Source organism: Stegodyphus dumicola, chromosome 3, assembly GCF_044657685.1.
Source record: "Stegodyphus dumicola isolate Sdum_Otavi_A_Nest chromosome 3, ASM4465768v1".
NCBI lineage: Eukaryota > Metazoa > Arthropoda > Arachnida > Araneae > Eresidae > Stegodyphus > Stegodyphus dumicola.
The window spans coordinates 165,460,190-165,482,553 of record NC_140770.1 but is presented as its reverse complement, the minus strand read 5'-3'; the positions used below and the strand labels follow the sequence as shown (position 1 = coordinate 165,482,553).

Below are 22,364 nucleotides of genomic sequence, written 5' to 3'. Positions count from 1 at the left end.
TCTTTTAAACAATTATTGTAAATTCAAAAATGATAGCTTTTCTAAATATTCAGATAAAAGAAAACTAAAAACACTTGCTATGTAAGCATAACAAACAAAGAATATATTAGAAATGTACCAATATAATTTTTTGGCCTGAAAATAATTTTAGTGCATTTCACTTTTTTAATTTTAATTGCTCTCTAAACATGCATTAGTAAATATATGTGTAATTTTATTATTTTTGTAATTTAATTTCTTGTTTCTGTATTAAAATATTAAAAATTATGGAATTGTATTTAAATATGTTATATAAATAAATAATTTTAAAGACTTCATTTGTTGTACTGTATTATTTTATATAGGTAACAGCAATAGTTGTCCATTACATACCAGCAATTAATTTAGATTTATGTTAATGTTTTTCACATCAAAATATTTTTTCATTTAAAATATAAACTGTATGCTTGGATGTTACTTTTAAGTAATCTTTGTATATTATTATATATATGTGATATATTAGAAGTTTGTACGATGAGAAAACTTAATAGGTACTATGTGTATATATTTACATGCATGATATTTTAATCACAGGGTTAGAAATATGGATGCGTAAACCCAGAAATTCGGAAATATAATTGAATAATTTGGAAAGATCTTGAATTTGGGAGAACAGATGAACTTGGGGAGGGGGGAGAAAATAAAATTTAGGATAGTCAATTTTAAGGTTGCCAATTATTTCTTAACATAGCCATCATATTTTATTATATCTTACATATGTAATTATGTGTTTGTAGATGCATCTGAAGAAGCTGTTGGAAGCACCAGGATGGGAACCTACATCCAAATTGGTTTTCATTCTAGAAAATTAAGGTCTTATGAGCAAAATTATGCAATTACTGAATTAGAATGTTTTGTATTGGTGATGCAGATAAATTTTATTAATACTTACTCAGTAATTATTTTACTGTACACACTATCAGTAATTATTTACTGATCACGCTGCTTTAGTTTGGCTTAAGAACATTAAAGATCTTACAGGTAGGTTATTTAGATGGTCTTTAAAATTATCTATGCATGATTTTGATATAAAATATGAAAATAGTTCTACTAATATTGAAGCTGATATGTTAACTAGAAATCCTATTTGTCAACATTTAAGTTTGGAAGTTAATTTATTCTCATTAGAAGAAATTAAAGAGCATCAAAATTTAGATAATGTATATAATCCTAAGTATAAAGAAATTAATGATGTGTTAACTATTAAAAAGCAAGGATTATACAAAATCATAATAGCAATCTCTCTTTGTACTAAATTACTTTAAAAGGCTCATATTAATCTTGTCAATATTATTGGTCAGGAATTGTCTGTCCAAGATGCTAAAATTTTTTGTAAACATTGCGAAATATGTCAGTTTAATAAGAAAAGTAAACAAAAGAGATTTGGTTTAATGTGAACCTTTTGAATTATTATCTATTGATACTGTTGGTGGTTTAAACTATTATAATTATATTAAAATGTATATTCACTTAATTATTGATCATGCTACTCATTAAATATGGATTTTTTGCTTCTAAAAGTGTAACTACAGATAGTTACATAAATAGTTTAAGACAAATTTTTCAAATTCAAGTACCAAAGAAAATTTTAAGTTATAGAAATGCTGCTTCTTCCAAATTTAAGCACTTTTTAAGAAATCATAATGTAAAACAATTATTAACTACTAACGGGCCTCAAACTAATGGTAAAGTTGAACGAGTTACTCAAACAAATATAATTAAACTGTAAATTAAATTCTTATCAGGCTAATATTGCATGGACAAAATTGTTACCTCAAGTTACTGAATAATGTAATAATACACCTCATTGTGTTGCAAAATTCCCGCAATCTTATTTAATGTATGGAAAATTGCCTTATGATCCTCTACTTGAAAATCAAGAAGTCTGTCCACCAATCCTTTCTTAACATAGCCAGAGTATTTAATTATATCATATATATATATATGTTATAATTTCCACACATTTGAGAGTATATTTAAGACTAATAAATGTAAATTTTCCTTGATGAAATTTTAAATTCTGATTTTCAAGGAATATGATTTTATGAAAACATGATATGTCTATAGATGAGATAAAAACAGCATATCAGAAATTTTTAAGATATTGAGGAGTTTTGGTTTTCAGAACTAATTTTTAATTGAATGATTTGAAAATTCAGCATCTACTAATCGTTTTATAAAGCCAAATTCGATATTCAAGATCAAGTTTTGCTGGACTAAGTATCAAATCTTATTGCATTACATATGAAATTTTAATGCATCTTTAATGAGTTTTATTGCTCTTGCATTGTAATGTTCAAAGATATTCCGATAGTAAAATAAATTTTTTATTGCGGAAATATAGTTTCTGGATTATTCTGAGAGTTCATTATTTAATGCAAATTCATACTCGTATGCACTGAGAAATCGCTATCGGAAGTTCTGCCGTTTCATATTATACGGCCTAGTGCTCGTGACGTCACAGACCAGTCCGACGGCTTTATATCTAGGAGGCACTGGTTAAGCTAACTAGCGTCTCAAAACAGGGATGGCTGTGAACGGCTCCCTATGAGAAAATCTTTTGAACGATCTGCGCATGCACCGTTTCTTTTTATCGCCAACAAATGATGGTAAACCTATTGTAATTTCTCGCCAGCGTTTCGCGTTTCATTTGAATTAGGGTAGGTGTTGTCAGTGAGATTAATAACAACGATAATAAAAAAAAGTCATTTCAAATGTTTACGCAAGGAAATATTTTTTGCTCTTTTTCACACTATATATGCTATCATCGATAGAATTCAAGAACTTTTAGTAATTAGGTCAAAATTAATTTTAACGTGTAAATTTCAAACTCACAAATTTGAGTACAGATTTTCATCAGATGTCTGAAGGCAGTTACTATATTTCAGTACAGCAAATCCTGGAATATAAAAGAAAAAAAAAATTAATTGAAGTCTATTCTTCAGCTTCATTCTAATTCCTATCGATACATCTCTCTAAAACAGTTGTAAACTCTAAAACAGATGTAAAAGAAGTTCATAAAAGTATTGATCAATGAAATTATTTCCAATGGTCAGTGAAATTAGTTGCAGTTTCAGACACTGTTGTAGAAGTCTTCACATACAATTGCTGTTTATTGTGCAAGTAATATTGAAACTAACTAAAGTGCTTGCATAGATTTCTGCATCTTGGTGGAAAAAATGGAACATTAGTGGAAACAAATTATGTATATATTGATACTGTAAAATTTGGGAGGTTTCAAAGACCCAGCAGAAAATATGGTGGCATTGATATCAGTTGCATATTTACTTTTCCAGACTATTATATCTGAAAAGTATGAAAAGCATTTCATCTACACCATCAGCTTCTTACAAAAATAACTGAGGCTCATCTCAGTTATTTTTGTAACATAGTATGTACGTATTAGTAAAAGATGCTGTCAATGTAATTTGCTGTACAAGATAATAAACATGAGTTTTGTCAGGATTTCTAAATATATGTTTAAACAATTATGTACAAAACATTCCTTCAAATTCACTTGAAAGAAATGAGGAAACGAAACTGACAAAATTCAAGAATCAGTAAAAAGCAACGTTTTTTTTTATATTTGGATGATATTTTCTTAATGCTATGTTTAAAATCACAATTTCTTAAACTGTTTGTTTTAAGTATACATTTATACTTCTTTCAGGGTTAAAGTGGCCCTAAATCAACATAATTTATTATATTATAAATAATGAAAATTTGTCATTGTACATTACTTATATAAAGAGAAACATAAAGTGACATAGTATGTTAAGTTAGGTTTGTAAAGGTAATTTTCATTGTAGACTTATACTTCTAAAATCTAAATTTATAGTTGATGAAAGCATAAATGAAGAAGTACGTCATACTCAATTAATCACACTACATAAGAGAAACATTTACGAAAGTCAGTTAACTTGTATTGCCACTATTTCATTATTTTTTTTTTAAATTTGCATTTTTAAAATTCTCTAAAATGGGGCATAAATAATATAACAATAGAAATAAAATGACTGCATAATAGGTGTATAAAGCGGTTGAAATCTGATGTAAGAAAGTTAATTTTATTATATTATGCAACGATGAATTTCAGTCATGAAGTTGGAAGGTTTGTTTAGAAGGAGATTCTGATATAACCCTAGAGCTTCTGTGGAAGTTTCTATTGTTGGTCGTGAGGCATCCCTCCTTAAGGCAGATATCTGTAAAATACTTTTACATAATCCAAATAATCCTAATCTGTTAGTTCTCAGTGAAGATATTCCTTCTGTTAGGTAGCTAGCACACATTTCATCATTCTCAATTAAACTAGCAAACCTCTTTAAATGTAATAGCTTTGATTCCCATAGAACATTTTAAAATTTAGGAAAATATTTTTTTGTAATCTACATGAGCATTAAAGTTATATATGAATGGAAAATACTCAAATAATTATTCCAAAACTAAATAAATATGGTTATTAGAGAAAAAATTCTGAAATTTGTAGGGTTTTTTTTTTTTTTTTTTTTTTTTTTTTTTAGTTTGTTAAAGATGTCTTCAAATCAATCCATAATAAAATTATTACTTTCAGGTTAGGTTAACTTCATATGGACTATCTGCCTAAGGGAAGGGATGCTTCCATGGAGGACCTTTCTTAGGGAAACTAGCACCCAAAATATTTATTTTTATGACAGGAATTTATCTTATTTTGTTCTCAGAAGCACTATCATAATATTCGAAAAATGTCTCTTCTGCCTAGTGATGACTAGGAAACTGAACGTGAATGTTTTCACGGAAAGAATTTTAATATTTAACTGTTCAGTTTTCATTGTTCGCAATGAACTCTGTCTAAATAGCAGATCTTTCATTTTCAGCATTTAAAACAGTTATCATATTCGTGAAAAATATTATTTATATATAAAGTGAAAAAGGAACCACTCTCACATCCGAATTTTCCGATAATTGACAGAAACAACGCCAAGTGGCGCATAATAGCCAAATGTAGTAGCCCAATGATCATTTGAAAATAAATACATTTCACAATGTCCGTGAACATGCGCATAACAGGCCTTCCATAAGGAGCCGCTCACAGCCATCCCTGTTTTGAGCCGCTAGTGTTAAGCTGACAATTTCAGTGTAATTATAATTTGATAAAAGATTTTACTTTCACTTCTGCCATTGCACAAAAAAGGGGGGGACAGTTCTAAATCTCCCATTCTACTGGACCGAATGTCAAAATTTAACTTACGTTTTTCATGTCTTGAAAGTGCAACTTAGGATATATACAGTCAAAAGTCGTTAATTCGGACACCCATAATCCGGACCTCAAATTGACGCATGCGCGTAAGACCTTTACAGCAGCGAATATGCACGTGCGCATGCGCATGCGCATAATATGTTTACGCATGCGCATTTAACGTATAACGGACGGTATAAACAAAGCTAAAATTATCTAATTCAGTTAATGTTGCAGATCGCATTGTTCCTTAATCTTCGAATTGGATTCGGCTTATTATTTTTTGCAGACTGTTAGAGCAATTTTATAAAAGTAAGCTTGAACTTTTGATTATGTCAAATAGGATTTCCGATATATATTTACTAATATGTAAAGGATCTACAAAGCGAAAGTATGTTTCGAATTGCATTAAACAAAAAGTGGAATTGCTGCAAAAAATGGGTAAAGGCATATCATTTGTTTCTCCAACCATTCCGAAATCTGTTTAGCAATTTTATGCTGCTCTGCGGCAGATGTTTTTATTTTATTTGGCTTATAATTCCTTACTAAATGTAGTATTTCATCTCGATGTACTCCGTCTTTGATATGATTTAAATCAAATTCCTCGTCATTATAATTCGCTTCCGATAAAGAAGAAAGTGACACAGAAGTTATTGAAAACAAAAAAATTTCGATTGATAAATTAGTCGGTATTCTCGACACAGCAATTATAGGACTTGAACAGCGGAACTTTGTAACTAAACAAAAAATTATATCTGTTTATAGAATTAAAGAGAAAGTATTATCACATAAAACGAAGCAATTTAAACAACTTACATTGAAAGAAATGTTTAATAAAGTAAACAAATAAATATTAAGCTTTTTTTTTTTTTTTTTTTTTTTTTTTTTGTAAGTTTTGATACTCTTTAGATCATAATTGCTCTTTATTTCATAAATTACAGTTTCATATTTTTAATTTTATAATTTCTGCATGCCATCTTAGTAGATTTAAACTGATGATCTATAATCCGGAATCGCCGAAGTCCGGATTAACGACTTTTGACTGTATTAGATTTATATATAGCATTATTCTACTATAGGTATTTTGAAAAATCAGACTTTTTCTGCAATAAAAGTCCAATTTTTTCCCATATTTCAATTCTATGACTCAAATTATGCCTCAGTGCCAAGTTTTGTAAACGCACGAGTAGTTTTTAAAAATTTAGCTGTCAAAATTTTAGCTCCTCCATGTTAATTGAATTTGTGATTCTTCCTTTCAGATTTTTAAATTTATGTTCATTCCCACTTTTAATGATTTATTTTTAAATAATTTTTATAAATTTTTCAAAACAAATTTTGAATTATAACCTATAAAATTTTTACCATCATCTCATTTTTACCATCATACAGGAGTATTTCTAAACATACCTGGAAAAAATCAGAGTTTGTATTCAAAATTTCCTAAGATACATGTGAATTTACATATTGGCACAGTTCTGAAATTTGATACATTTGTTATAAGCGATAATACCGGCAAATGCGGTTTACGCCCTTTGTTAAAATTATTTAAAAGTATGAACGAGGGCCTTTTTTTCCGCTCATGTCCAATGGAAGAAAGGAAAGGAAAATAGGCTGCTATAAATTAAGAAGCTCAACAAGTGAATTATTCTTGGTGCAAAATAAAAAATACACCAAGATAAATTTTTAAATTTCTATACCCAAAAATTACAAAATTTATAGGCATAATTTGTCGTAGAATCAAAATATGAAAAATAATTGGTATTATATTTCAGAAAAAGTTTGATTTTTCATCAAAATACCTATGTTAGAACAATGCTATATATAAATCTTAATAAATATGGCAAAGCGATGCAGATTAATAACAATAAGCAATGGACTGTATTAAAACGCAATTTTATTTTCAAGCCCCCCAAAAAAGTTGCACTCCAAGAGCTTCAAAGGAAAATACAAGATAACTTGAAAAATTGTAAGAAAATAGTATAAAGACACAGCATAAAAAAAATTGTAAATAATCAAACTTAACAACGTAAAAAAGGCTGAGGCTGCATTTAGACAGGGGCATAAAGGGCATAAGTGGCTAAGGCAACCAGTTTGTGCTACATCACAAAATCTGGTTTAGGGTTTGTGGCTTAAGGTTCCAAGTGTTCAACTTTATGCCGAATTTGGGATAAGTATTGACCAATCAGAGCGAAGCGGCTTTCTGCAGACGATTTCGCTGCCACATCAAAGGGGACTTTTTTTTTAATATGAAGCACATCGTATCCAAACAGAATAATGAGTTGATCTCGCAAGAAATCTACGATGATGACATGCATTTTTTAATGAGTTTGCACAATAAATTGAAAAATATGGATGAAACTCTTAAAGTGAAAGTTAGGCTCAGTATCATGCACGCCGTGTATGATTGGTCCCATCCATTACTTTTCATTTTATGATGAAAATTCTTTAAAATATGCAAAATTTCATTTTTTCTGTGTAAATTATTAATTTTACTTTCTGTTTATTATTTTTGTATAAATTATTAATATCATTTTCTTCCTGTTTAATTATTTTTGTATTTAAAAACAAAATTATTGAGAAAGCTGGAAATATTGTATTGCTATTTGCTTCAAATGATGATTTTCTTTTCAAACTTCATGAATTAATTTTACTAAAACATCAAATCAATATCAAGAATCTGTTCCCCCCCCCCAGTAAAAATATTACTTAAAAAAAATTATTTTCACTTATTTAAGAATAGTCACAATAGTCAATTCAATGGTATAAGCTTTGTATAAGTAATAAAAAATTAATCTTTTGAGAAATGAAGTCCAAGAAGGAAAAAATTTAGTGAAATATCCTTAAAACTACAGTCAACAGTCTAGACAGTTTTGTCTCCTGATGATGTTCTGTTCTGTTTTCTAATTATGTTCTCCATGAAAGGAATTTACTTTTAATGAAATTGAATAGCACACATAATTCATAACACGGATTATAATCCAATAATTATATAACAGTTAACGTATATATTTCGTTCATATTATAACTCATAATGCACAAAATTTATTTTATCATTTAATGAGTAGAATTATCTAATTGTTGCCACATGTTCTATTCAAATACTATAATACAGCTAAAACGATGTATGAAATAAATTAAGCAAACAAAACAGAAAAGTAACATTTTTCACAGACAATTTAGTATTTCTCATTCAATTAATTCAGTTCTCACTTCCCGAGAAGGCAAAAATACATAAAAACTCAAAATATCTATATTAAAAATTACGAAGTAAATCTCAAACACTTTTTTCCTCGAAAAAATTCCAGAAAGAATTAAGCCTGATTTAATTGGCAATAATAAATGAATGCGTTATCTTTGTTGTTGCGAAGCTAAGTTTCTCTAGGTTGGCAACAAATCCGCTAGTCTCCTGTTTCAAATGTAACCATCAATGGCCGCCATTAAAAAAAGGCTTAGCGGCAATAAAACAGTTTTAAAATTGCTGATAATTCTAAAAATATTGCACACAGATTTACTAAAGGCATAAAATCCTTAACCGGAAGATAAAAACATAATTCAATCATTTTTAAAGCAAAAAATGTACAATTTACAAACATATAAGAGTGAAGAAACTGAGATCACTGAGCCGGGTAACAGAGTGGATATATATATAAATATATTTATATATGTTTGGTGCGGCCGATTGCAACCAAAGTACTAGGTGCACATCTACAAGTTATAGCAGTCCTAAATACAAAATTTTAATGTTCTGAGGTTACTCGTTTTTGAGTTATGCGAGATACGTACATACGTTCGTACAGACGCCACGAAAAATTCTCTTCAGAATTAATTTTGAAGCAGTTTTTTATAATTTTTTGAAGGAAAACAGTATTTTATTCTGTCCTTACATACAGATATCACGCAAAAACATCGTTAAATTGCATTCGAAAGCGGTCAAAGTGGATATTTTCGTTTAAATATGCTGCCTGAAACTTTTCGCGATTACAATGCTTCCTTTTTACTTCGTACAAGGAAGTAAAAAATGTATGGTAAGTATTGTTTTCCACTTAACTGCTTTCACACCTGCAAAATGGAAAAATATTATATACGGCTATCTGCCACTTATCGTCAAGATTTTTTTTAATTGGGCATATTTAGAATATTGTATGGTAAAAGTATAGTTTAGGGTACCCCTTGATGATTTTTGGCGGTACATGGATACCGATTTTGTGCAATTCTTTGAGTCGTTATTTTGGCTTGCGAAGCGGGCCAAAAATCGCTGCTACACAACGCCAAAATAACAAGACATGCAATTGCACAAACTCGGTATCCATGTACACATCGACTTATTTTCACTTAACCCCCCCTGAATTGCACAAAAATGGCATAGCGCACTCCTTTGACTTTATCCATATACACATCGACCTTTTTTCACTTAAAAAAAAAAATCCCCGAATTGCACAAAGATGGCATTGCGCACTCTTTTAACTTTATCCATGTACACATTGACCTATTTTCACTTAAAAAAAAAATCCCAGAATTGCACAAACTAGCATTGCGCACTCTTTTTACTTTGTGCATGTACACATCGATATATTTTCACTTAGAAAGTCAAAGGAGCACCAAAGTCAACAATATAGGCAAACAAAAAATACATAATCTCAATAAAATACATTTTAAACCAAACAATAAAATAACATAAAAAAGGGAAAACATGTTATACATTTAAGCACTACCAAAAGCAAATATTTACTTACCATGATTTTCGAGTTCGCTTCGTACACCCAGAGCCCCGTAAAAATTAAAATATCAATCATACTCAAATGACTTTTTTCAAACCAGGTATTCTTTGAACGCTTCACATAGTGACCATCTGAACCTTTCTTTCTACAAACCCATTCAAACCCATCTAAACGGTTTTAACACACACCACAGAAACGCTTACAAATCATCCCATGATTCAAAATTTCCCAGAATCATGCACCCAATTACGTCACAATAGGGTTTCCGTAACATTCAACTACTCAGGCTACCATAAATGAAACAACAACTTGGCGATAAATTAAACAACAACTTTGCCATAATATAAGGGGTACCTTAAAGTCTACTCTACCCATATCGTATTTCTCCTAAGAGAAAGTACATATGAAAATTGAAGAAGGTTTTTATATATACAAATATGCATGTGCATGTTTATAGTATAGAGAATACTACAGTGCAATGCAAAAATATTCCATACTGCTTTGCACAGATGTGGTGGTGGTGGTAGTAGATTTATGGCGCAAAGCTCAATAGGCCATATGCGCCAAACACAGGATTCTCTTTTAACATATAAACTAAAGGAAAAAAATATAAAGACAACAGCACACTTTTAAAATCGAGGCAAGTAAAAAGATATTTAAATGATGGGATGAAAATGCTGATTATGACTTTGATAATGAGATATGCAGTATAGATATAAAATCCTAAAACATCTGATTAATTAAAATTCCAACATAAAATCTCAGGACAAAAATCAAATTAAATAATAGAAACTTGTTTCCTTGAGGTAGTGAAACAAATTGGTATTGACCTCTCTTCCGATTAAACGGTCGAGAGGCAGGTCGCAGCTATTAAAATACTTCTCGGGAAGACTATTAAAACAGGGTTGCCACTCAAACAGGAGAATGAAATTCCCTGACTTTTCCAGGTTTTCCAGGTGTGTTTCAAGAAAATTCCAGTCTATCCGCGTAATGTACGTTGGCTGTGCTAAGAGGTAAATTAATTATGGTATTACTTGTATTGTGTAGCAAATTCACTTAATTATTCAATAAATCCCAGACGACATTTATTCTTAATTAATCTTGGTATACTTTGTTTGATAATTTTGTTTAGTTTTCCACTTAAGAAACTTAATAAAATTTAAGATATATATATTGGATAACAAATGTATGTTTTATTTAATTATTACTCATGATCATCACCAGTTCAACACGAGGCTAATCCGGTCCTTATAAATCACAACGCAATGCTAAATAGTTAGGTTAGATTTTAGGTAAATTTAGTTTGCGTGAGGTATGTTCTTAAAACCTTAACACTTGAAAACACAAATATAATTATAATAGTTGTTGTTTTCTCCACTGAAGATTGAGATTAGAATCTTCCCAATCTGGAATAAAATAAGGCTTTTTTTGCAAACATTCTGCAGCTAAACGAAAGAAAGAAATCTATTTTAATAAATTGAGGTATTTTATATTTATTTTGCAGCATACATAAGGAAAAAATATGTGCATTAAATTTCGTAATGGTATGTCATCATACTGCTATAATTAATTTCAGGATTATGCCAGAGAAAATTTCCTGAAATTTGGAAATATTATTTACTAATAATAAATAAATTTAGAGGGAAGAAGCATCATTAAATTATACGAATAACATAAAAATAAAGATAATTACTTAAAAATTGAATTAGAATAATCATCTATATTTTAGCGAATATAGTTATATTACATGGCTCTAGATGACTGATTACTATTTTTTTATTTTACTGCAAAATGGCAAGGTATTTATTAAAAAGAAAAAAAAAAGGGTTAAAAAAGATTTTGCGATAAAATTCTAGTATACGGTAAGGCTTTGGCACGATTTTGAAAATTGTCACCAAGACCAAAATGACCCGTTTACTGCGCATCAAGATGTCGCCAAATCCCATTATTATTCTAACCAAAGAACGTCTATGTAAAGAAGAAAAGGTTCCATACAAGTAAAATGCTATTACGCCGCTAGAATGCGGAGGGAAAATTTGCCAAGGGATTTGGCGACGGAACCTGGCGGTCAGAATTTCCCTCTCCGCGATGTGTACAGGAAATTGAGAAACACGTGTTAAGAAGAAACGCTCTTTGACAAAAAGAAAACTACGAAAATCCGTTTTTAAATTATTGCGAAAAATCCAAGAAGAAACGTTTTATCAAAGGACGTTTCTTCTTGGATTTTTCGCAATAATTTTAAAAACGGATTTTCGTAGTTTTTTTTTTTTTTTTTTTTTTTTTTTTTTTTCTCTGAAAATAACTAATCCATGAATTAATTTACTTGCGCCAAAAAATATTTTCTTTTCCTTTAGAGTTTAACCTCTTGCGCTAAGACTAAACTTCACGGTTGCGGTGCCGTGCGCTACAATATAACAAGCGGTAAAGTGTCTCATTTACGCCGCTCCGCATCTGCGAGTGCAATCCAGAGCTGTAACTCGAGAAATAAACAATCTCGTTGTTAGGCGACATGTGCACCACGTTATTTTCATTTTTGCGATAAATGCTTATCGACGTGGTGTTCACATCGCTCGCGGTTTGAGACAAAAGCATCTTGACGTGCGTGGCACGTCTTTTTAGCGCAAGTGGTTAAAGAAATTTTAAACGATATTCATTTTATGAACTCTTGATAACGTGACCTTCGAACTTCGACACCGGTTTCGAGCTTTGGTGACAGATATATCAGACATGTACAGCTGTTTCCCTCTATGATGGAACGGAGCCACAGCCACGTCTGTTGCAGAGACGTTTTCCTTCTTTACAATACATATTCTTTGATTCTAACCTCCATAGTACCGTATACTAGGATTAAACCCATTTTGTTTTATACGAGAACAGGTACTTTCTTTAGTTCATGCACTGCACATGCGATTCTCGAGAATACTGGAAACCAAAAGTTGCGGGAAAGTTGCTTTGCCTTTCTAAAAGACAATCAAATTGGAGCTGCGAAAATTGGCTCTATGCCAGCTACCCGAATGACACTCACATGATACATAATTCGCCAAAAAGTTACCTCATCCGACGTCGGCGCAAAAATCGCTTTTTTTGGCGGGATCGTTGTATGAACTTCCCTGACTTTTCCAGATTTTGACAAAAATACTTAAATTCCCTGACTTTTCCCTGAATATTTTGGTCAATTTTCGAATTCCCTGACTTTTCCCGGTTCTCCCGGTTTTCCAGGTAGCGTGGCAACCCTGTTAAAATGTGATAGACTGAAAGACAAACATTACAAATTGCACAAACAGGCTCGTTCTCAGCTTTCAGAAGGTAGTTATGTGTCACTCTACTGTGACCAATTCTAAGGCGAGTCAAAAGAACTTCCTCCCTGCGATTGCTAGTAGTATCCCAATGCTCTATTTTAGGCTTCACCCTTCTCAACTTGTTGTGAAGTTGAATGTACCAAAGTTGCTGCCATTTCTTTCGGATCTTCGTTTTTATGACACAACGGATATCTTTAAAACGGATGAGGCGACCGGACATTTCAACAGCAGATTTCGCTGCGATGTCCGCCAGCTCATTGCTCTTTATTCCTGTATGTCCGGGGACCCAGCAGTACAGAAGTTCAAATCCACCACGTGTCAATTTAATATTCAACTTGAGAACATCCACTATCACAGGATTCTCAGTGCTAGAAAAGGATTCTAAAGCTTTTAATGCACTATAGGAGTCCGTATATACAATGAATTTTCGATGGTGCAGCGTTGAGATGTACAAAAGCGCATAGTATATGGCAGTCAGTTCGGAGGTTAAGACAGAGGAAGCGTCGTGTAAACGTCTGCCTTCCATGTGGTCACCAATTATAAATGACATGCCAACATGGCAAGCTGACTTAGATCCATCCGTATATATGGAAAGATAACTCCTGTAACTATGCCTGTTCTCAGCAAAATTTTGTCTGTAGATGCTCTCATTAGTAGTTGTTTTTCCGTAATTGTGAAAAATGTCAAGAAGGTGGATTTGTGCATTTCCCCAAGGTGCAATTTCAAAATGCTGTACTGCCTGTGGGTAATTATCAGACAGGGAGAATTCTTCAATGAGGGTATAAACTCTGACAGGAAAAGAAGGCATGCAGGATGGACGTGCCTCAAATAAAAGGTCACAGCTATTGTCATGTATACACAAGTTATAAGGATGGTCAGGTTGAGATAAAATATTTAAATACTGTAAAAGAGACAACTCCTCACGCCTCAAACGGAGTGATGGTTCGTAACAGTCAACATAAAGGCTTTGGACAGGAGACGTCCTGAAGGCTCCAGAACAAATCCGTAGAGCCTGATGATGAACAGGGTCTAGTTTTAACAACACTGAAGACCGAGCGGATCCATAAACAGCTGAGCCGTAATCTAGTCTAGAGCGAACAAGAGCTCTGTAAATGCGAAGCATGGAGCAACGCTCTGCACCCCAGGAGGTGTTCGCCAGGCCTTTTAAAATATTTAGCATTTTTGTACACTTTTTTCTCAAGTTCAGGACATGAGGAAGGAAAGTCAATTTTTGGTCGAACATCACCCCTAAAAATTTTACTTCAGATGCTAATAGAATCACAGACCCATTAAGATATAATTCAGGCTCAGGATGGAGACCTCGCTTTCTACAAAAATGCACACAGACAGTCTTCTGTTTCGAAAACGTAAATCCTTGTCTTTTTGCCCATTCCTGGATCCTGTTCAAAGCGATCTGGAGCTGTCTCTCTACATGTCTCATATCCACACCTCGACTGCTAATTTGTAGATCATCAACATATAGAGTGAGTGAGTGAGTGATTATGGCGCAAAACCAGAGATGATTATGACGCGCCAAACGAAAGATGAGATGATTACAATTGATGACATTAAAATTCAATAAATAAGAACAAGTAGATAAATGTACCAAATCCAGAGGATGAAGTCATATAAACACAAGTTAAAAGCACATATTAAAATTCAAGAGACAGTCTTCAAAACAAATTACATTTGGTAATAAAAGCCAATATCTTTTAAATAATAAAATAAATTAGAATTGACCTCTCTTCCGATTAAACGGTCGAGAGGTAAGTCACAGCTATTAAAATATTTCTGGCGAAGACTATTAAAACATGGACACTCAATTAAAATATGACGAACAGATAAACAAACATTACAGTTAAAACAAACAGGCTCATTTTCAGCTTTTAAAAGGTAGTTATGTGTCACTCTAGTGTGACCAATTCTGAGGCGAGTCAAAAGAACTTCCTCCTTACGATTTTTGGTTAATTCCCAGTGCTCAATTCTAGGTTTTACATGTCTTAATTTATTTTGAAGCTGAACATCCCAAAGTTGTTGCCATTTTTTTCGGATCTTTTGTTTCACAACACAACAAATGTCTGCAAAAGGGATGAGACGACTGGACAGTTCAACAGCACATTTTGCTGTGATATCTGCCAGCTCATTCCCTTTTATTCCCACATGCCCGGGAACCCAGAAGTACAGGATATCATACCCACGATTCATTAAGTTTATATGTATTTTGAGAATATCCACTATTACTGGATTTTGAGTATTAGGAAAAGCTTCTATTGATTTAAGAGCACTATACGAATCTGTATAAATTATAAACTTTTTGTAGCAGCCTTGAGATGTATAAAAGACTATAATATATCGCAGTTAATTCGGATGTTAAGACAGAGAAAGCATTCTGCAAGCGTCTGCCCTCCATGTGGTCTTTAATTACATATGCCATCCCCACATGATCTTTTGACTTGGACCCATCTGTATAAACTGGAAGATAACTGCTATATTTGTTCCTGTGCTCAGCGAAGAGTTGTCTGTAAATAATCTCGTTAGTGCTTGCCTTCACATGATACTTAAAAACATCAAGAAGCTGAATCCGTGCATTTTCCCAAGGTGGGATTTCAAAATTCTGTACTGCTTGGGGGTGCATATCAGAGAGGGAAAGTTCCTCAATGACAGGGCGAACTCTTAAAAGAAATGTAGGAACACAAGATGGACGTGTTTCAAATAACGCGTTCCTCACATCATCAAGTAAGCACAGCTTATTTGGATGTTCAGGTTGGGATAGTATATTAAAATATTGCAAAAGGGACAATTGTTCACGCCTCAGATAAAGTGATGGTTCATTACAGTCAACATACAGGCTCTGGACAGGAGAAGTCCTGAAGGCTCCTGAACATATCCTCAAACCTTGATGGTGAACAGGATCCAGTTTTAACAAAACAGATGACCGAGCGGATCCATAAACAACTGAGCCATAGTCCAGTCTAGAGCGGATAAGCGCTCTGTAAATGCGAAGCATGGAGCAACGCTCTGCACCCCAGGAGGTGTTCGCCAACACTTTTAAAATATTTAGTGTTTTGAGACACTTCTTTCTCAGGTTTAAAACATGAGAAAGGAAAGTCAATTTCTGGTCGAACGTTACTCCTAAAAATTTTACTTCGGGCGCATCTGGAATAATTGTACCATTTACATATAACTCAGGTTCAGGATGGAGACCTCGCTTCCTACAAAAGTGCACGCACACAGTTTTCTGTTTAGAAAAAGTAAATCCCTGTTTGTCTGACCATTCTTGGATCTTATTCAGAGCCATCTGCAATTGCCTCTCTATGTATCTCATGTCTGCTCCTCGACAGCTAATCTGTAAATCATCTACATATAGTGATCCTAAGATGGTGGGAGGAAGTTCTTTTAATACAGAATTTATTTTTAAACTGAACAGCGTTACACTAAGCACACAGCCTTGAGGCACACCCTCTTCCTGTTGAAAAACATCCGAAAAAACAGAGCCAATCCTTACTTGAAAAGTTCTAGCGTTCAAGAAATTCTGTATGAAAATTGGTAGGTTGCCGCGCAAGCCACTCTCGTGAAGATCCCGGAGTATACCGTATCTCCATGCCTTATCATAAGCTTTCTCAATGTCGAAGAATATTGAGACAAGGTGACTTCTTCTGACAAAGGCTTTTCGAATAGATGTCTCTAATAGAAGCATATTGTCTACGGTCGTTCTCCCCTTTCGAAAATCGCTCTGATAAGGCGATATAATATTATTCTTTTCCAAGAAGTAGACTAGGCGGCTGTTTACCATCTTTTCAAACAGTTTGCAAACACAACTGGTAAGGGCAATTGGCCGATAGTTCGAGGGATTCCTCGGGTCTTTCCCTGGCTTCGCAATAGGAATGACAACAGCTCTCCTCCATGCACTGGGAAATGTAGGCTCCTTCCACACTCTATTGTAAAGTGTGAGAAGGGCACTCAGTGACTTATAGGACAGATGCTTTAGCATTTCATAATACACGCCATCCAGACCCGGACAAGACCTATGTGTCTGCAACAAAGCTCTCTTTAATTCAACCATAGTAAAGTCTCTATTATACGGCTCAAAGTTGGAAGAGTTGAAAGCGATGGGATTTTTCTCAGAGCGTTGCTTGATAGAAAGAAATGCAGGTGAGTAATTTCGGCTGGAAGAAACGGCAGCAAATGTCTCACCAATTGTATTTGCAATTTCTTCTATGGAGCTAATCACTCGGCCATCTTTTTCCAGAAAGGAAAGTGAGTGGTCTTTATACATTCCGCATGCTTTTCGAACTCTTTCCCAAACCCGCTTACTAGGCGTAGAGGATGTTATTGAGGACACATATGAAATCCAGGAATCCCTCTGGCTCTGCCTTCTTACTTTCCGTGCATTTGCTTTGGCTCTTTTAAAAACTATGAGGTTTCGCAGAGTAGGATATCTACGAAAAATACCCCATGCTTTTTTCTGTTTTTTCAGTGCTTCATGACAGTCGCGATTCCACCATGGTTTTGAATATTTTAGTAGTTTTCCAGATGTTCTAGGAATGGAGAGCATAGCTGCCTGAATAATAGTATTAGTAACAGCTTCAACAGCGTCATCGATATGCGCATCTTCTACCATTTCATCTGTGAGCTCTGCAATGGAAGAGAAGAGTTCCCAGTCTGCTCTGTCCAGTATGAATCGAGGGGATCTCGACATGGGGTTTGCTCCTCTTCGTGCAAGAGACACAAAAATAGGATAATGATCGCTGTTGTACAGGTCATTTCCGACACTAAAAGTGCAAAATGGCAACGGAGATGGTGAACAGATGGCAAGATCGAGAGCGTGGAATGTCCTTGAAGGCTCATGGAAGTATGTATCTTGCCCATTATTTAGGAGACAAAGGCTGTGATCTTCGATCATCTGCTCAATTTGTCTTCCTCGGCAATTTGTATCTTTGCTACCCCAGAGTGGACTATGGCCGTTAAAATCTCCTATTATAATAAAAGGCTCAGACAGCTGCTCTATTAGATTATTTAAATCTTGCTGATAAATGTGCTCATTTGGAGGCAAATACAAAGAAACAAATGAAACAACAATATCAAAATTTATTTGAGTAGCGACAACTTGGAGGGATGTCGTCAAAGGAAGTACATTTGAGGGATAATCCAGTGAGGAGAGGAGACCTACTCCTCCACTGGCACGCTCACCTGCAAGGTTATCCTTCCTGACGAAAGAAAACCTCCGAAGTTTTGCATGGTGTTCTGGTTTCAGATTTGTTTCCTGTATTGCTAAGCACACAGGATGGTACGCATTTATTATAGATTTGATGTCAAGCAAATTTCGGTGGAAACCGCGACAGTTCCATGACACGAGGGTGGCCATTAGAATGGTTTTTGTTTTTCCTGTGCTGTTCTTTTGTTTTTCGTGGAAGTAGATGCCTGGGAAATTCCAGACCCTCTTCCACTTCCATAAAGTCTGAATCCGCAGATTCAGAAATCATGTCATCAAGAGAGCTATTGCTGCCACTTCTATTTTTATTTGATATTTTTTGTGTGGCAGTTTTCGGCTTACTTTGAATAATTGTTTCTTTCTTTAGTACTATATGAGTTGCATTTTCTTTTTTCTTGATGGATGTAAACGGTTGGGTTTTATTTGGTAGGGTCTGTGTGCCTATTGATGTTTGGGTGGCAACTGTACGATATGATTTAACAGCACTGGCGTATGATGAATTTGGTCGAAGCTGTGTGCTCTGGACTAGTCTTCTGGCTTCGGCGTAAGAGATGTTCCTAGTAACTTTTGTAGTCTGGATTTCTTTTCCCGATTTCCATTTTGGGCACAAGCGAGAAAATGCTGGGTGGTCACCCTTGCAATTTATACACAAAGGCGCAGCGGTACAATTATCAGAATCGTGGCCAATCTGTGAGCATCGGGCGCATGTGAGGCTGCCACGACAAGACGTCTTAGAATGGCCGAAACGCTGGCATTGGAAACATCGCATAGGGTTTGGAATATAAGGTCTTACAGGAATATTTAGATATCCGGCCTTAATATTCTTAGGCAGATCAGGCGTGTTGAAGGTAAGGATCACGTGTTTCGTGTCTATCAACTTACCTTCTTTACGCATCTTGATCCGCCTTACACCGCAGACATTTTGTTCGGATAACTCAGAAGCGATCTCTTCTTCAGAAACATACAGAAGGTCGAATTCTGAGATTACACCACGACAATAGTTCAGTGACTTATGGGGTGTTACAGTGACATTCGCTTGCCCAAGTTTAGTAATCTGAAGTAAAGAAGCAGACTGGGTGGCTGAGTTTGTATCAATAAGCAAGTCTCCGGAGCGGAGACGCTTTATGTTTCTCGGCTCACCAATACAAGACTGGATGTATTTATTTATTACGAAAGGAGACATCTTATGCATTTCGCCAGAAGGACTAGAGATGACTAGGAAACGGGGACTATTGCGATGATTTTCTTTATTTGCATCTGTCCGTAATTTTTTTGCAGAATTTTCAGAACTAGGTTGAGTGACAGGTTGAGTGACTGGTTTAGTAGTAGACGTTTCAGAGCTAGGTTGAATGATTGGTTTATTAGTAGATGGTTCAGAGCTAGGTTGATTGACTGGTTTAGCAGTATACGTTTCAGAACTAGGTTGAGTGACTGGTTTAGCTGTAGACGTTTCAGAACTAGTTTGAATGACTGGAGTTACCTCGAAATCTTTAATTAAGTAGATATGAGAAGAAGCCATAGTGAAAGAATAAAGATTCGGGTCCGACGGCCCCGCCCACCACGGAGCCCAACAAGGGAACACAGATTCCTGTGTTAGGGCTAGCCGGACCTATACGTAAACTGAAGCCCCACAGTCGGCTTTCCCGAAAGCAGGTACTCCCGAGAGCTTGACCCCAAGCCACTGACACAGGACTAGTGACCAGCCGATTGACACCCGTGAGGACGACTAAGGTGCCTCCCGTTTAGCTGAAGCAGAGGCCAAAGTAGTGTGTTGGGGACAGTACCTCGCCCCTCAACTACCAGGACCCTCCTTTCCAGCGACACGGGTCTCCACGCACGGCAAACACGTGGGCAGTTTTCTCGCCACTCGAAGACTAGAGACAAGGTCTGTTCCAGTCTCTCGTGACGAGCCCCAAACTCCGTAGCGAGAAACCACAAGGGGGAAGGGAAGGGGAAAAAGTTCCAGCCAAGAGGAGAGGAGACGGAAAAGAGGAAAGATCACTGGGGCTCCAGGATAGTGACACCCGTCTCACCAAGAAGATGATCCCCTGAAGGGCTAGGGTACCTCGGGATTGCCACACCCGTACTCACAAAAGTGAGCCCCTGAGGGCTCATCAACATATAAAGAACCTGAAATGGTGGGAGGAAGTTGTTTTAATACAGAATTTATTTTCAGGCTGAAAAGAGTTACACTGAGCACACAGCCTTGAGGCACACCTCTTCTTGTTCAAAAACATCCGACAAAACAGAGCCAATCCTTACTTGAATGTTCTAGTATTCAAGGAATTCTGAATAAAAATTGGTAGGTTGCCGCGCAAGCCACTCTCGTGAAGATCTCGAAGTATACCGTATCTCCATGCCTTATCATAAGCTTTCTCAATATCAAAGAATACCGAGACAAAGTGACTCCTTCTTACAAAAGCTTTTCGAATAGATGTCTCTAAAAGGAGCATATTATCTACGGTAGTTCTCCCCTTTCAAAAACTGCTTTGATAAGGCGATATAATATTATTCTTTTCCAAGAAGTAGACTAGGCAGCTGTTTACCATCTTTTCAAACAGTTTGCAAACACAACTGGTAAGGGCAATTGGCTGATAGTTGGAGGGATTTCTTGGATCTTTCCCTGGCTTTGCAATAGGAATTACAACAGCTCTCCTCCATGCACTGGGAAAAGTACGCTATCTTCCACACACTATTGTAAAGTGTGAGAAGGGCAGTCAGTGACTTATAGGACAGATGCTTTAGCATTTCCTAATACACGCCATCCAGACCCGGACAAGACCTATGTGTCTGCAACAAAGCTCTCCTTAATTCCAGCATAGTAAAGTCTCTATTGTAAGGTTCAGATTTGGAAGAGTTGAATGCGATGGGATTTATTTCAGAGTGATGCTTGATAGAGAGAAATGCAGGTGAATAGTTTCTGCTGGAAGAAACGGCAGCAAATGTCTCACCAATAGTATTTCTTCTATGGAGCTAATCACTCGGCCATCTTTTTCCAAAAAGGAAAGTGAGTGGTCTTTATATATTCCGCATGCTTTTCGAACTCTTTCCCATACTCGCTTACTAGGCGTGGAGGATGTTATTGACGACACATATGAAATCCAAGAATTCTTTTGGCTCTGCCTCCTTACTTTTCATGCATTTGCTTTGGCTCTTTTAAATGCTATGAGGTTTCGCAGAGTAGGATATCTACGAAAAATACCCCATGCTTTTTTCTGTTTTTTCAGTTCTTCATGACAGTCGCGATTCCACCATGGTTTCGAATATTTAAGTATTTTTCCTGATGTTCTAGGAATGCAAAGCATAGGTGCCTCAATAATAGTATTAGTAACAGCATCATCGATATGCGCATCTTCTACCATTTCATCTGTGAGCTCTGCAATGGAAGAGAAGAGTTCCCAGTCTGCCCTATCTAGTATAAACCGAGGGAGTCTAGACATGGGGTTTGCTCCTCTTCGTGCAAGAGACACAAAAATGGGATAATGATCGCTGTTGTAGAGATCACTTCCGACACTAAAAGTGCAAAATGGCAACAGAGATGGTGAACAGATGGCAAGGTCGAGAGCGTGGAATGTCCTTGAAGGCTCATGGATGTACGTATCCTGCCCATTATTCAGGAGACAAAGGCTATGATCTTCGATCATCTGCTCAATTTGTCTTCCTCGGCAATTTGTATCTTTACTACCCCAGAGCGAACTATGGCCGTTAAAATCTCCTATTATGATGAAAGGCACAGGCAGCTGCTCTATAAGACCATTTAAATCTTGCTGATCAATGTGCTCGTTAGGAGGCAAATAAACAGAAACGACTGAAACTAGAATATGAAAATTTACTTGTACAGCGACAACTTGGAGGGATGTCGTCAAAGTAAGGGAACTTGA

At 35.1% G+C, this 22,364-nt stretch overlaps 1 protein-coding gene across 1 annotated transcript in view; it reads right to left on the bottom strand.

Moving 5' to 3' along the window:
• Window positions 1-402: 402 nt before the first annotated feature.
• The window catches only part of LOC118193536 (uncharacterized), a 51,126-nt gene continuing 29,164 nt past the window's right edge, over window positions 403-22,364 (bottom strand). Inside the window, exons 3-4 of the mRNA XM_085813580.1 lie at window positions 2,875-2,938; window positions 403-839 (exon numbers count right to left, since the gene is read on the bottom strand). The gene's annotated coding sequence lies outside the window, so the exon portion shown is untranslated. The remainder of the gene's footprint in view (window positions 840-2,874; window positions 2,939-22,364) is intronic.